Here is a 14,696-nt window from a genome sequence, read left to right on the forward strand (position 1 = left end):
TTCAGACCTATGGATAAAATGGTCATTTTGTGGAAGTTTAGGGGCAAAATGGTTATTTTGACCAATTATGAATTTTCGAGTGTCTAGATTAATAAGCTGATGAAGTGAACGAATTTCAATCATTTTAGATCAAGAATTACAAAATTCGGGCCTCGACCAGGGAGAAACAAAGCTAGTGGACTAAGCTGAGCTAGTCGCCTACATTTTGTATACCGAGGTAAGTTGTATGTAAATAATACAACTACATTTTATTTGATATAGCATAAATTTCTTGTTTGTGGAAATGATTATGTATGATGAATATTGAGATATTAGAACTCCCGTTTGAACCTTAGGAAATAAATCGGATATTCATGCCATGACATTCGGGTTATTTGTGTGCTAGTGTAAGACATGTCTGGGACATGCATGGGCCACATTATGAGAGCCAGTGTAAGACCATGTCTGGGACATGCATGGGCCACATTATGAGAGCCAGTGTAAGACCATGTCTGGGACATAGCAACGACATTGAGACAAACGCTGGTGTAAGACATGTCTAGGACATGCATCGGCCTCGAGATGTAACCCAGTGTAAGACATGTTTGGGACATGCATCGGCTACGAGATGTGTCAGTGTCAGACCATGTTTGGGACATGGCATTGGCACGGATATGTGAGAGCTAGGGTAAGACCATGTTTGGGACATGGCGTCGGCCTTGATTTCGATAGTCAATGTAAAGCCATGTCTGGGACATGGCATCGACTTGATAGATGAGCCAGTGTAAGACCATGTCTGGGACATGGCATCACCATTATACCCTATGTTTGAGGCTTGGTGAATATCCGATAGTATTCCAAATGGTTCAATGGTGAGAGTTACAGTTTAAGTTAAACGATAAAAGTATAACCATGTTGTGAGTGGTACAGGTACCTATTTGAAATATATGAGATGTGATCTCAATATATGCTATGTGAATTGTATTGGATAGTGATGTGTAAGTTGTGGTTATGCCTACTTTTGTACTATGAGCATGATGATGAAGGGTAAGTTGTTGTTATATATATTTGCATGGAACTTACTAAGCTTTATGCTTACTCACTCTCCTTTCCATTTTCGTATAGTGCCGTCTAATTAGTTCGAGGACCATCGGACGTCGAAGGCATCGATCACACTATCAACCGAAGCACTTGGTATAGTTGGTTTTATTATTTTGAATATGGCATGTATAGGGCTTAGGCATTTGAGTTTTGTGTCAATGTTATTTTGGCCAAATTTTTTGGCATGGTATGAATCCCTTCATTTTGTATAAAGCCTTGGATAATGGCTAATGTTCATTATTGATATATGCAAATGATGATATTTTCATTGATGAGTAAATTGCATGAATGAGATAATGCCTTGAGTGGCTGATTAGACCTTTTATTGTTGTGTGGATTTGCCATGTTAGATGATTTGTAGGTTAGTGCAAGTAAGGGTGGCAAAAAGGCTTGGTAAATAGCCTTATTTTGTCCACGCGGGCTTGTGTCTAGGCCGTGTGTGATACGTGGTCAGCCCCATGGGCGTGTTGCTTGGCTGTGTGTCCCCTGCACGTAAAATTTGCATATTAGTATGCATTGTACTAAACACACGGGCAGAGACAAGGCCGTGTGTCTTAGCCATGTGGAGGACACGGCCTCTGGCCATGGGCGTGTGCCTTGGCCGTGTGCCCTAAATTGGATACTGACGTCAGAAACAAAATGTCAAGGTTGTTATACACGGGCTAGGACACGGAAGTGTCATGGCCGTGTGCGGGACACGGGTTATAGACACGGGCGTGGGTCAGGCTGTGTGAAAACCCTTGTAGGTTCGAATTTAGAATTTAATTCACGCAGGCATGGGACACGGGCGTGTCCCGAGATGCTTAGGTCGTGTGTGTCACATGGGCCATCGGCACGGTCGTGTTATAATGACCACACGGGCGTGTGTCTTGTTTCAAGAGTTATTTTTCTAAAGTTAGTTAATGGACCCAGGTTGGTCATGAATGGTTTCCAATGGATGTTTGGGGCCTCGTAGGTCCATATTAAGGGGTTTTGATAAAGTTCGAAAAAGCTTTTAATTTTAACGAGTCTTAATGACATCGAAATGATAGTATGCATGTGATTAAGTGTCGTAACATCTCGTATCCCGTCCCGGCGTAGAGCTTGGGTGTGGGGTGTTATAGTGGTTGGTTTATATCAATGTGGTTTGTTAGTCCTCGAATGAGGGACTTCAATCATTTAAATTACTAAGTGGCTCTATTTTATCTCTCAATCTCAATTTCACCAATTTAGACGATTTAATCTAATTTATCTTATCGATTAATCTCACTTGTCTAGATAATCTCTTTAAAGTGTCAATTCCGAAGTTTTTAGGTCTATTCGATTTAGCCCAATTTATTACAATTTACTCCATTGTCCAAAAAATCAACTTACTCACATCTCCATCAACTAACCCCCTTTGAGGTTCAGCTAATCATGCTGAAAATAACGATAATGGACATGGAAATGAAAAGCAAAGAAACCATCAAAATAAAGCTTAAAAAAATATAAAAGTTTAGATTTTTATGCAAGAAAACTTAAAGAACATGAAACTAAAAGCATTCAACCAAAAAATCTAAAACAATAAACATAAAAGGAACAAACTTTAGTTGAATTAATGTAAAAGAAATTGAAATACATTAAACTAAAACTAGAAATGTCTTACAACCAAGGTATAAGGACTAAAATTGCAAATAATCCTAAACTATAGTGATAACTTGTAACATCCCACCTGGCAAAACCCTAGTGCTCGAGTGTTATTCAGGAGTAAGAATTATGGAATAGGTTTTGAGTAAGTAAGGTACTGGATTGAACCAAGAGGTCAAAGTTTATGGGTATGCCCTTGGGTGAAGTCTTGGTTAGGCAAACAAATCGGAGGAAAACTGTAACACCCCTTATCCATATTCAATGCCGGAATAGGGTACGAGGTGTTACTGGACTTAAACTCAAGCAAACATACAACATCGGACCATAAAATTTCATTCAAATTAAATTCATTCATACATATGAAAATTGTCCTTTATATGGGCCTAAGAGGCCCAAAACATACATTGGGAGTGGTTTGGGACTAAACCGAGAACTTTAGAAACTTTTGGGAAACTTAAAAGCTTTTCATCGTGATACAAGACCACACACCCATGTGGTTTAAGGGCCATGCCCGTGTGGCATATCACACGCCCGTGCTTCGAGCCATGTCCATCTTAAAATGCATTCTATTTATGATGTCATCATTAAATTAAAGTCACACGGCCAAGTCACACACCCGTGTGCTTAGGTCGCCTCCTCCACACGGCTGTGACACACGCCCGTGTCTCTGCCCGTGTGGTGGCTACTGGACATTCTATTTTGCCAAAAGTTAAGATGTAGGGGGCACACGACCGGATCACTCACCCTTCGGGGCAGACCATGTGTCACATACAGCCTAGACACACGTCTATGTGTCTACTCATGTGGACAAATTAAAGGCTATTTACCAAGCCATTTGCCACCCTTATTCAAATATACACTCACATCAATTCAAAGGCACAAAACATAACATACTTAGGCAACCAAAACATCCACAATTATGACCAACACATACCAATACAATATCAACAAGCATTCATAACTAATAACATAACCCATCACATACACACAATCACAAACCACATCTCAAAGACATAGGTACATGTATAATCATATGATCAATATAAGCCATCATTCATGGCTATACACAAATTGGACCATAACCATTATAAGCTAACACATTTGTCCACATTAACAATGACATAATTAATCAATAGACTAACTCCATCTACATGCCATAAACTTAAAATACTTGCATTCACTTATACCCAAATGATAACTTGATAGTGTGATAGCATCTCGGGTGAACTCCAACCCGAGCTAGCTAAATTAACCTCTAAGAGATAGGAAAGGAAGGGGAGTAAGCAATAAAGCTTAATAAGTTCATATGCAAATAATAAACAACTATTAACATTCATTTACTTTATCCATCCATAAGAATACTATTATTACAATTTGCATTAAATCTCAAGATTACCACTTATTCATTCATAGTGCTTACTCTTTTAACTTATAAACACCATTTACATTCCTTGGCATTAGCCTAGCCACCATAGTATTTGATCATGATTTTCGTGTGACAGGTTTTAAATATTTATAATGAATCGTTCTTGAAACTAACTATTATCACGATGTAGGCAAGTGTACCTATCGAACAGTAGTATAGTTTTAGCAAGACCGGATTGTCGAACCCAAGGGAACTAAAAGTACTAGTAATGACTGTCTTTTTATTATCTAGCCTAAAAATAAGAGGGCTTTCTTTTAACTAACTAATTATCTAAACTAAGAATTCACAGAAAGTAGAATTGAGAGATTACTTTTGGAAAACGATTGAATTAAGATAATACCTAAGGAAAAATCCACCTAGACTTTACTTGTTATTCTGGTTCCGAATGGGACAATTTATTCATTTAACTTGCTCCGTAGAGATCCCTCAGTTATGTTATTATCCCTATTCAAGACTAATAATGTCTAATCCCTAGATTGAATAATTGAGACTTTTCTCTAATTAACACCCTAGGGTTTGCATTAACTCGATCTATGGATCCTCTTATTAGGTTTCACCCTAATCCGGTAAAATCTTGTCACCCTATCTCTAGGCGCGCAATCAACTCCGAATAATTATGACAAATTTACTCTTAGACAGGTTCTATTCCTCCTCTGAATAAGAGCTTATCTTGAATCAGTATCCTGGGATATCAAAACAAGAATTAAGAACACATAATTAAGAACAAGTTAAATATTTATCATACAATTCAGAAAATAATAACAAGATTCATCTTAGGTTTCATTCCCCTTAGGTATTTAGGGGATTTGAACCAAATAGGAAAACATCTTAGAAGAATAAAGAATACAAAACATAAAGAAAACCCAAAACTCCTGAAGGGAAATTGAGGGGAGATCTTCAGTCTTAATGATGAATCCGACTTCTGAGATGGAACAATCAGCTTTCTTCGAGTAATTCCTTCCTCCTTCTCTGTGCCCCTATTTTCTTCCTCCTCTAGGCTGTATTTATAGGCTTTGGAATGCCTAAGAACACTCGAAATTAGCCTTTTCCGAATTGGACTCAACTTGGGCTCGGCAGGGACACGCCTGTGTGACACTCCCGTGTGCGATTACTTCAGACCGTGCTCGAGCCTGTTAAATAGGCACAGCCATGTGGTCCACCCATGTGAGTCATGCTTCGATTCTGCCAAATTGACATGGCCGTGTGGTATGCCCGTGTGAAGAGGTCCAGGCTGTGTTGAATTAGTACTTTGGCCCATTTTCTCCATTTTGGCCTGTTTCTCGTTTCTTTCTCTCTCCTATACTCTCCTAAGTATAAAACATGAAATTAAGGCATTAGGAACATCCAATTCACCAATTCTAAGGAAAAATCATCCATAAAATGTGTTAAGCATTGGGTAAAAATATGTATAAATTACAGTTTATCAAATAACCCCACACTTAAGCATTTGCTTATCCTCAAACAAAATTCTAAACTCATAATCAAAATAAATCCTTCTCAACCTATAATTCCTATTGATAATATCTCAAAATAATCCATAGTTAATCATACATTGAAAATTCAACTGAAAAAACATCAAAGTTTCAATCATTCCAAGTTGAGCACTTTATCATGAAAATATAGGTGTCTCCCCTCGTCTAAATAATTACCTTTGATTCAAAATGTCACAGAGTTTCACATCCTCACTAAAGATTCACTCAAATCACTCAAGGTGTTTAAAGACAATAAATGAAGCACTCAATAGTCAATAATGAAAAGTCATTACATAGGCTTGCATGGAAATCACATCTCCACCACTATAAATTGCTATGATACATCAATCAAAAAGTATTTAGATGGTTGTAATGAGGCTTGGCTAGGGGGTGTGGTCACAAGATGAAAGAAACGGTTAGAATCGAAATTGAACTGAAAAATCACTTAACTAGAAAACAATTTAATCATCACTTACAACAGAGCTTCTTCTTAGAATATGGAATTTAAATACTTAAGCTCAAAAACAAAAGATTACTACTAATGTATATACACAGTTTTTTTTAAGAACAAGTTAAATAACATAAACTAACTATTAAGAACAAGACATAGCTGAGCAACTATTTCAATTCAAATCTCGACAAAAATAGGGATCAAATTAATTTAGGGGATTTCAACAATAATGGGTTAAGGGTTAATATTAAGGGTAATACAAGAAATGGCTTGTTAGGCTCAATGGGTTCACTAAGGGTTAATCGTGGAGGTAGGCTTTTCATGGCATGAGTGGGTTAATCCTAAGTGCCTTAATCATTTTGACATATCAAATCAAATGGTGTGGTCTTGACATGCATAATCAAGCAAGTTCTAGAATAACAGTTCAATACTAGTGCACTCAAAGCAATAATAAAAGTGAGCATGAAAGAATTAATAGATGCTCAAAAGGCTCAAAAATCTCACAAAAATTATGGCTTTTTGATGTTTAAAACTTGTGAATTCCAACTCAAAGTAATACCTAAACTTTGGGGAAAACAACCTAAAATTTTAAATTCTTAAAAGTCAACTTATCATGCTTGATTCCCTAATGTCTTAAAGTTTAAACAATTAATGCATAAATGCCTATGTTTTAATTCAGGATGTATCAATCAAAATCATAAATCAATCAAAATTTATCCTAAATATGATATGAGAGCTTTTCAAGAGAACAAGGCAGTCATTCAGGGATTTTTTTGATAGTGAAATGAATACCCCCACACTTAAGATGTACATTGCCCTCAATGTACAAAGATAGATATAAGAATATAAAAATAAGATAGGGAGAGAAGTGAAACTTCCTGAGTGATGAATGAGTTTCCTTGAACTGGAGTTTCGGAGAATAATCGGCGTGAGGGTGGAGGAAGATACTCCAGCGGTGGTAGAGGTTCATTAGTCCATAAGTCCTGCGCTAAAAGAATATTATATCTAGTGGTAGATATGGTCGTGGGCGAGCAGGAGATGGCAGTTGTGGAGAACCGTTCCCAGTAGAGTTTCGAGTCCCTGAGTAATAGTGAGCTTTGGAGCTTTTTATAATTGTGATAGCATCAGGAACTCTTTTAGAAAGTATATAAGGAAGAATGATTACTTGGTAAGAAATAGCTGGAATTCAAAATTGTTAAATAATAATTATAAATCCGAATAAAAGTAAGATGAAAGGAAAATAAAAATTAGTCTTAAAATTAAATAAAAAATAAAAAATAAAATAGTAAATAATAGTTTTTAAACATCTTCATCGCTAGATGATTCGCGAGGTGGGACTGGCGATGAGATGTGGAGGTGCTGACAAATCTGCTGTAGAGTAGCATCAATGTTGTCAAATCATTGAAAATACTGTTGCTCGAATAGAGTGAGACGCTCATAAATGTCAGCATATGAAGCCGTCGCATGATCTGGACGAGAGAGTGGTGGTGGCTGAGACGGTGGGTCCTTGTGCTGTGGAGGGACAACATCAGGAATGTCCTCGGAGGCCTCCTCCTGGGTAGATTGGGCGAGATGATATTGAGGAGGGTAGGTTCCTCGGCGCTTTTCGATCATCCTCATGCTAAGAATGCTCGAGATGCCTTGTGGAGACATCTGGCCAATGAGGGTGAAGGATGATTCTTAGGCCGCGGTGCTGAGGAGCCCGAAGTGTCGAGCCAACCGGGTAATATAAGGGCCAATGGAGATGACTCCCTTTCTATGCCGCTCAGTCTGGTGCTGAATGGCGAGGGCAATGAAATAGGCAAGGTCGATGACGTGCCCGTGCGACATATGATCACGTGATTCGTAACAAGTAATCAATATTTATAACGAAGATCAAACCTAGACTAACTATTATCATGACGAAAAGGCAAGCGCACCTATCAAACAATAGTATAGTAATGGCAAGACCGAGATATCGTACCCAAGGGAACCAAAAGTACTAGTAATAACTGTCTTTTTATTATCTAGCCTAAGAATAAAAGTGTTTGTTTTAATTAACTAATTATTTAATCTAACAACACACAGAGCAAAGAACTGGGGAATTGCTTTCGGGAAAATTGATTGACTTGAGACAATACCTAAGGAAAAATCCATATAGACTGTAGTTGTTATTCTGGCTCCAAATCGGATGATTTATTCATTCAACTTGTTCCGTAGAGATCCCTAAGTTATGTTATTATCCCTATTCAAGACTAATAATGTCTAGTCCCTAGATTGAATAACCGAGACTTTTCTTTAATTAACGCTCTAGGGTTGCATTAACTCAATCTATGGATCCCCTTATTAGGTTTCACCCTAATCCGGTAAAATCTTGTCACCCTATTTCTAGGCGCGCAATCAACTCTGCTTAATTATGGAAAATGTACTCTTAGACAGGGTCTATTCCTCCTCTGAATAAGAGCGTGTCTTGAATCAATATCCTAGGATATCAAAGTAGGACTTAAGAACACATAATTAAGAACAAGTTCAATATTTATCATACGATTCAGAAAATAATAACAAGATTCGTCTTAGGTTTCATTCTCCTTAGGCACTTAGGGAATTTAGTTCATAACTAAATAAGAAAACATCTCAGAAGAATAAAGAATACAAAACATAAAGAAAACCCAAAACTCCTGAAGGAGAATTGAGGAGAGATCTTCAGTCTTGATGATAAATCCGACTTCTGAGATGGATCAATCGGCTTCTTTGGGGTAATTCCTTACCCCTCTTCTCCGTCTCCATTTTTCTCCTGCTCTAGTGTGTATTTATAGGCTTCGGAATGCCTAGAAACCCTCCAAAGTGGCCTTTTTTGAATTGGACTTAACTTGGGCTCATCAAGGACACGCCCGTGTGACATGGCCGTGTGACGTGATTGTCAGGCTGTGTTCGATCCGTTAAATTGCACACGGCTGCATGGGTCAATGGCCAGGCCGTGTGAATCGTGAAAGCCTTGGTCGACACCCTCAAAAGACACGGACGTGTGAGCTGCCCGTGTGGCAAGGCTTAGGCCGTGTGATCTTCTCGATTTGGTCTGTTTTGTCCCTTTTTGGCTCGTTTTTGTCTCCTTTTGACTCTTGGTTCTCTCCTGAGTGCAAAACAAGAAATTAAAGCATTAGGAGCATTGAATTCACCAATTTTAATGAGAAATCATCTATAAAAAGCATTAAATATGGGGTAAAAATATGTATAATTTACGGTTAATCAAATACCCCCATACTTAAGCATTTGCTTGTCCTCAAGCAAAATTCTCAACTCATAGTCAGAATAAATCATTCTCAAATTATAATTTCTATCAATAATATCTCAAATTAGTCCATAGGTAATCATACATTGAGAATTTAACTAAAAGAACATAAAAGTTTCAAACATTCCAAGTTGAGTATTTTATTCATGCAAACATGGGTGTCTCCCCTTATCTAAGTAATTACCTTTGATTCAGAATATCACAGAGTTTCACATCCTCACTAAAGATTCACTCAAATCACTCGAGGTGTTTAAGAACAATAAATGAAGCACTCAATAATCAATAATAAAAAGTCACTACCATAGGCTTGCATTAAAATCAAATCTCCACCACTATAATTTAAGATGATACATCAATCAAAAGGTCTTTAGAGGGTTGTAATGAGGTTTGTTAGGGGGTGTGGTCACAAGCTGAAAGAAAGGGTTACAATTGAGATTGAATTGAAAAATTGCCTAACTAGAAAAGGAGTCAACCTTCACTTGCATACAACAGAGCTTCTTCTCAGAATATGGAATCACTAATATGTATACATAGTTTATTTTAAGAACAAGTTAAATAAAGAAGAAAAACATAGCTAAGCAACTTTTCCAACTCAGATCTCGACAAAAATAGGGATCAAATTAATTTAGGGGATTTCAACAATAATGGGTTAATGGTTAATATCAAGGGTAATACAAGGAATGGCTTGTTAGGCTCAAGGGGGTTTACTAGGGGTTAATCGTGGAGGTAGGCTTTTCATGGCATGAGTGGGTTAATCCTAAGCGCCTTAATCATTTTGATATATCAAATCAAATGGTGTGGTCTTGACATGCAAAATCAAGCAAGTTCTAGAATAACAGTTCAATATTGACGCACTCAAAGCAATAATAAAAGTGAGCTTGAAAGGATGAATAGATGCTCAAAAGGCTCAAAAATCTCACAAAAATTATGGCTTTTTGATGTTTAGACTTGTGAATTCTAATTCAAAGTAATACCTAGACTTGGGGAAACAACCTATGATTTTAATTTCTTAATAATCAACTTATCATGCTTGATTCTCTAATGTCTTAAAGTTTAAATAACCAATGCATAAATTCCTATGTTTTAATTCAAGATATATCAATCAAAATCATAAATCAATTAAAAGTTATCCTAAATATGATATGAGAGTTTTTCATGAGAACAAGGTGATTATTCAGGGATTTTTTCTGATAGTGAAATAAATACCCCCTCACACTTAAGATGTACATTGCCCTCAATGTACAAAGATGTTAGAGAATAAAAATAAGATAGGGAGAGAAGTGAAACTTCCTGTATGATGAATTCCTCGAACTTAGAGTTTTGGAGAGTGATCGGTTTGAGAGTGGATGAGGATACTCCGGTAGTCGTAGAGGTTCATTAGGCCATAAATCCTATGCCAAAAGAATATTATATCTAGTGGTAGCTACGGTCGTGGTCGAGCAGAACATGGCAGTCGTGGAGAACCTTCCCTAGTGGAGTTGTAGTTCCTATGTGATGATGAGCTTAGGAGTTCTATATAACTGTGACAAAATCAGAAACTTTTTAGGAGATATTAGAAAGTATAAAGATTCGAAAAGAAATAACAGAAATAAAGAATAAAAATAAAATTTTAAAATATAATAAAAATAATAGAAATAGTTTCAATAATAAGTAAAAACAGAAAGTAAAAAATAAATATTTCTAAACATCTTCATCGCTGGATGGTTCGCGAGGCGGGATTGGCGATGAGATGGGAAGGTGCTGACAACTCTGCTGTAGAGTAGCATCAATGTTATCAAATTGTTGAAAACACTGAAGCTCGAATCGGGTGAGGTGCTCAGAGATGTTAGCATATGAAGCTGCCACATAACTGGACGAGAAGGTGGTGGTGGCTAAGAGTAGGGATCAGGGAGTAGAGAGGAGGAGTTTTCGGCTAGGGTTTTGAAAGGGGGAAGATGATGAACAGTGGTTTGTTTATATAGGGGAGGGTCACACAGCCTAGGGCCACGCCCGTGTACTTTGAGTGTGAGCCCGTGTTTTTCAAATTTTTCAATTTAGGTCATGTCTGGCTACTGTCCCACGCCCGTGTGTCTTGGGCGTGTGTGGCACACGGTCATGTCGCACGATCATGCCTAGCTTTGTTTGCTTCTCCCACGCCTGTGTGTTATGGTAGCACGCTCGTGTATTATTGTACACGGCTGAATGGAACGGGCGTGCCGCATGCCCATGTCGAAGAAACAGAATTGAGCCTTGTCCTTGGCACGCCCGTGGATTTTCATTCCCACACCCGTGTGTTCCTATCAAGTTTACCCACGGCCATGTCGCACAGTCGTGGGGATTTATCGCACCCCGTGTTTCGGGGAAATCATGTCCTGTTTCAACACGGGCGTATCGTACGGTCGTGTCTCTTCCCCTGTTTGGCCACGGCTTTAGGTACGCCCATGTGCCCGGCCGTGTGTGCTGAAAAACTTTACAATTCAAAGATTAAGTTAAGGATCCAAAGTGTTAGAAAATAAAAATAAAGAAATCAAAATATGGTAGTGCTCGGGTTGCCTCCCGAGAAGCGCTAATTTATAGTTTAATCTCGACTTACCTCTCCGTTGATTTATCATGGTGGTTTGAGGAGTTCATACTCCTCAATAAGGTTTTAAACGGGTGTTGTTTACCTTAAAAGGGCCGAACTTGGGGTGACTCACCTCTACTGTACCGAATGGAAAAATACTGAGTACCGTAAGAGGGATTTCCTCATTAAGTGTGGTAGTGACAATGTGAGGATCAACGCCATCTAGTAAGACTGTATCGCTGACCTGAAGTTGATTAGGAGAGGTATCGGGCTTGTGTTTGCGTAGTTTCGGTTTATCATGTGTTCTTGATTTGTGTTCTCGCCATTCGTCTAGCTCCTCTATCCATAGTCTTCATTCTTCATGGACGTCTTTGTTCTCTTCATGATAGTAATGCACTGTCTCTATTGTCTTGGTTCGAGGAAGTTCCTGCAAGGGCGATTGAATATTAGTTTTGTCATCGACAGTTTTTATAGCATTATCTTGATTCTTAGAGGTTTTGACTGAGTCGCGTGCTTGGAGTGTTACTGCATCGTCACCTGCACGAAGTGTTAGCTCTCCTGTGCCTACATTAATAATGGTTCTGGTAGTTTCTAAAAATGGTCGTCCTAAAATTAAAGGTACCTCGTCATCCTCATCCATATCTAAGACAATGAAGTCTACTAAGTAAATAAATTTATCAATCTTAACGAGAACTTCTTCAATAATACCTTTAGGAAATCTAACTATTTTGTTAGCCAATTGTATGCTCATCCTAGTTTATTTGGGTTTATTGAGACCTAGTCGTTTAAACATTTTATACGGCATAACATTTATACTTGCCCCTAGATCAGCTAAAGCATTATTCATAGATAGACTACCAATTGAACAAGGAATTGTAAAACTCCCTGAATCTTTCAATTTGTTAGGTAGCTCATTCTTTAGAATAGCTGAGGAGACTGCATTGAGTTCCACATGCGATGTAGCATCTAATTTCCTTTTTATTGCTTAAAAGTTCCTTTAAGAATTTTGCTGAGTTGGGCATCTGCGAAAGAACTTCAATAAAGGGTAAGTTAATATTTAATTTCTTTAAGAGTTTGACAAACTTACCAAATTGTTCTTCTGTTCTATCTTTCTTCATCGCTTTAGGATATGGCACACGAGGTTCATGATTCGTACTTCCCTGTTTGGGATTATTATTGTTTACCTCTTCTCGTCCTTTGGTCATCATTTTGTCTTGTTGTAATTCTGGTTCAGGTGCAATGAATCCTTCCTTATTTTGAGTGCTAATTGCATTGAGGTGTTCCCTCGGATTAGGTTCAGTATTACTTGGTAGGCTACCTTGTGGTTGTTCGTAGATTAGTTTGGACAGCTGGCCTATCTAAGTGTTGAGTCCTTGGATCGATGCTTGTTGATTCTTAAGTGTTGTCTCGGTATTTTGGAAACGGGTTTCTGACACCGAGATGAATTTAGAAAGCATCTCTTCAAGGTTTAGTTTTTTCTCCTGTTGATAAGGTGGATAATGAAAACCGTGAGGATTTTGTGGCTTTGGATTTCCTTGACCTCCCTAGGAAAAATTGGGGTGGTTCCTCCAACCTGCATTATAAGTATTACTGTATGGGTTATTTTGAGATCTAAAGTTATTATTACCCAATAGTTGACTTGTTCCTCTTTGGTTGTGGGATTGAAGGATTGATATTCTGTATGCACACCTCCTCCGCTTGAGTCACACCTCATTACTGGATGTACCTGCGTAGAACCAAGAAACTATCAATCTTTTTATTGAGAAGTTCTACTTGATTAGAGAGCATGGCGACTGAATCGATGTTATAGACATAGGCTATTTTCGTTGGCTTTGTCCTCATAACTTGCCACTGATAGTTGTTCAGTGACATCTCCTCTATTAATTCATAGGCATCTTCCGGTGTTTGATTGTTAATGGTTCTGCCAGCAGCTGCGTTAATCATTTTTCTTGTCGAGGGATTCACACCATTATAGAACATTTGAACTTATAACCAAAGCGGTAACCCATGGTGAGGGCACCTTCTTAGTAAGTCCTTGTATCTCTCCTATGCATCGTAAAGTGTTTCTAAATCCATTGCACAAAAGAAGAGATATCATTATGCAATTTAGCCGTTTTAGCTGATGGAAAATATTTTAGTAAAAATTTATGGTCATTTGTTCCCAAGTAGTGATAGACCCTCGTGGTAACGAGTTCAACCACTGTTTAGCTTGTTTCTCAGTGAAAAGGGAAATAATCGAAGACGAATGGCATCATCAGAAACACCATTGATTTTGAATGTATCGCAAAATTCAAGAAAATTCGCCAAGTGCGTGTTGGGATCCTCAACCTGCAAACCATCAAACTGAACAAACTACTGTATCATCTGAATTGTCTTAGGTTTTAGTTTGAAATTATTTGCAGCAATAGCAGGTCTAACTATACTAGACTCAGTTCCTCTTAAAGAAGGTTTAGCATAATCATACATAGTACGTGGAGTAGGATTTTGATTAGCTGCGATTGCAGGAGGCAGCTGATCGCTTGGATTTTCGGCCATCTCTTTGGTTAGGGTTTGAGTATCGTCTTCTCGCTCGTTTTTCGTGTAGCATAACCTACGCCTTATTTCTCTTTGATTTTTTCAAATTGTACGATCGATTTCTTCGTCAAAGAGAAATGGTCCGATGGGTTTCTTCTAGTCATAAACTATAAAAACCTATCAAGAGTAGAGAAAAAGTAAGTAATAAATAATAAAATAAACTAAAATTGCAAGAAAAATAAATGGCTAAAGTAATAAAAATTTAGTGTTCCTAATATTTCAGTTCTCTGGCAACTGTGCCAAAAACTTGATCGCGTGATTCGTAACAAGCAATAAAT

At 37.9% G+C, this 14,696-nt stretch overlaps 1 non-coding gene across 1 annotated transcript; it reads left to right on the forward strand.

The window, feature by feature from the left end:
- Positions 1–13,846: 13,846 nt before the first annotated feature.
- Positions 13,847–13,951, forward strand: LOC121205335 (small nucleolar RNA R71). Its single transcript, XR_005900416.1, has one exon. It is a non-coding gene; the product is annotated as a small nucleolar RNA R71 (small nucleolar RNA).
- The last annotated feature ends 745 nt before the right edge of the window (positions 13,952–14,696 follow it).

Source organism: Gossypium hirsutum, chromosome A08 (genome assembly GCF_007990345.1).
Source record: "Gossypium hirsutum isolate 1008001.06 chromosome A08, Gossypium_hirsutum_v2.1, whole genome shotgun sequence".
In the NCBI taxonomy this organism is placed as follows: domain Eukaryota; kingdom Viridiplantae; phylum Streptophyta; class Magnoliopsida; order Malvales; family Malvaceae; genus Gossypium; species Gossypium hirsutum.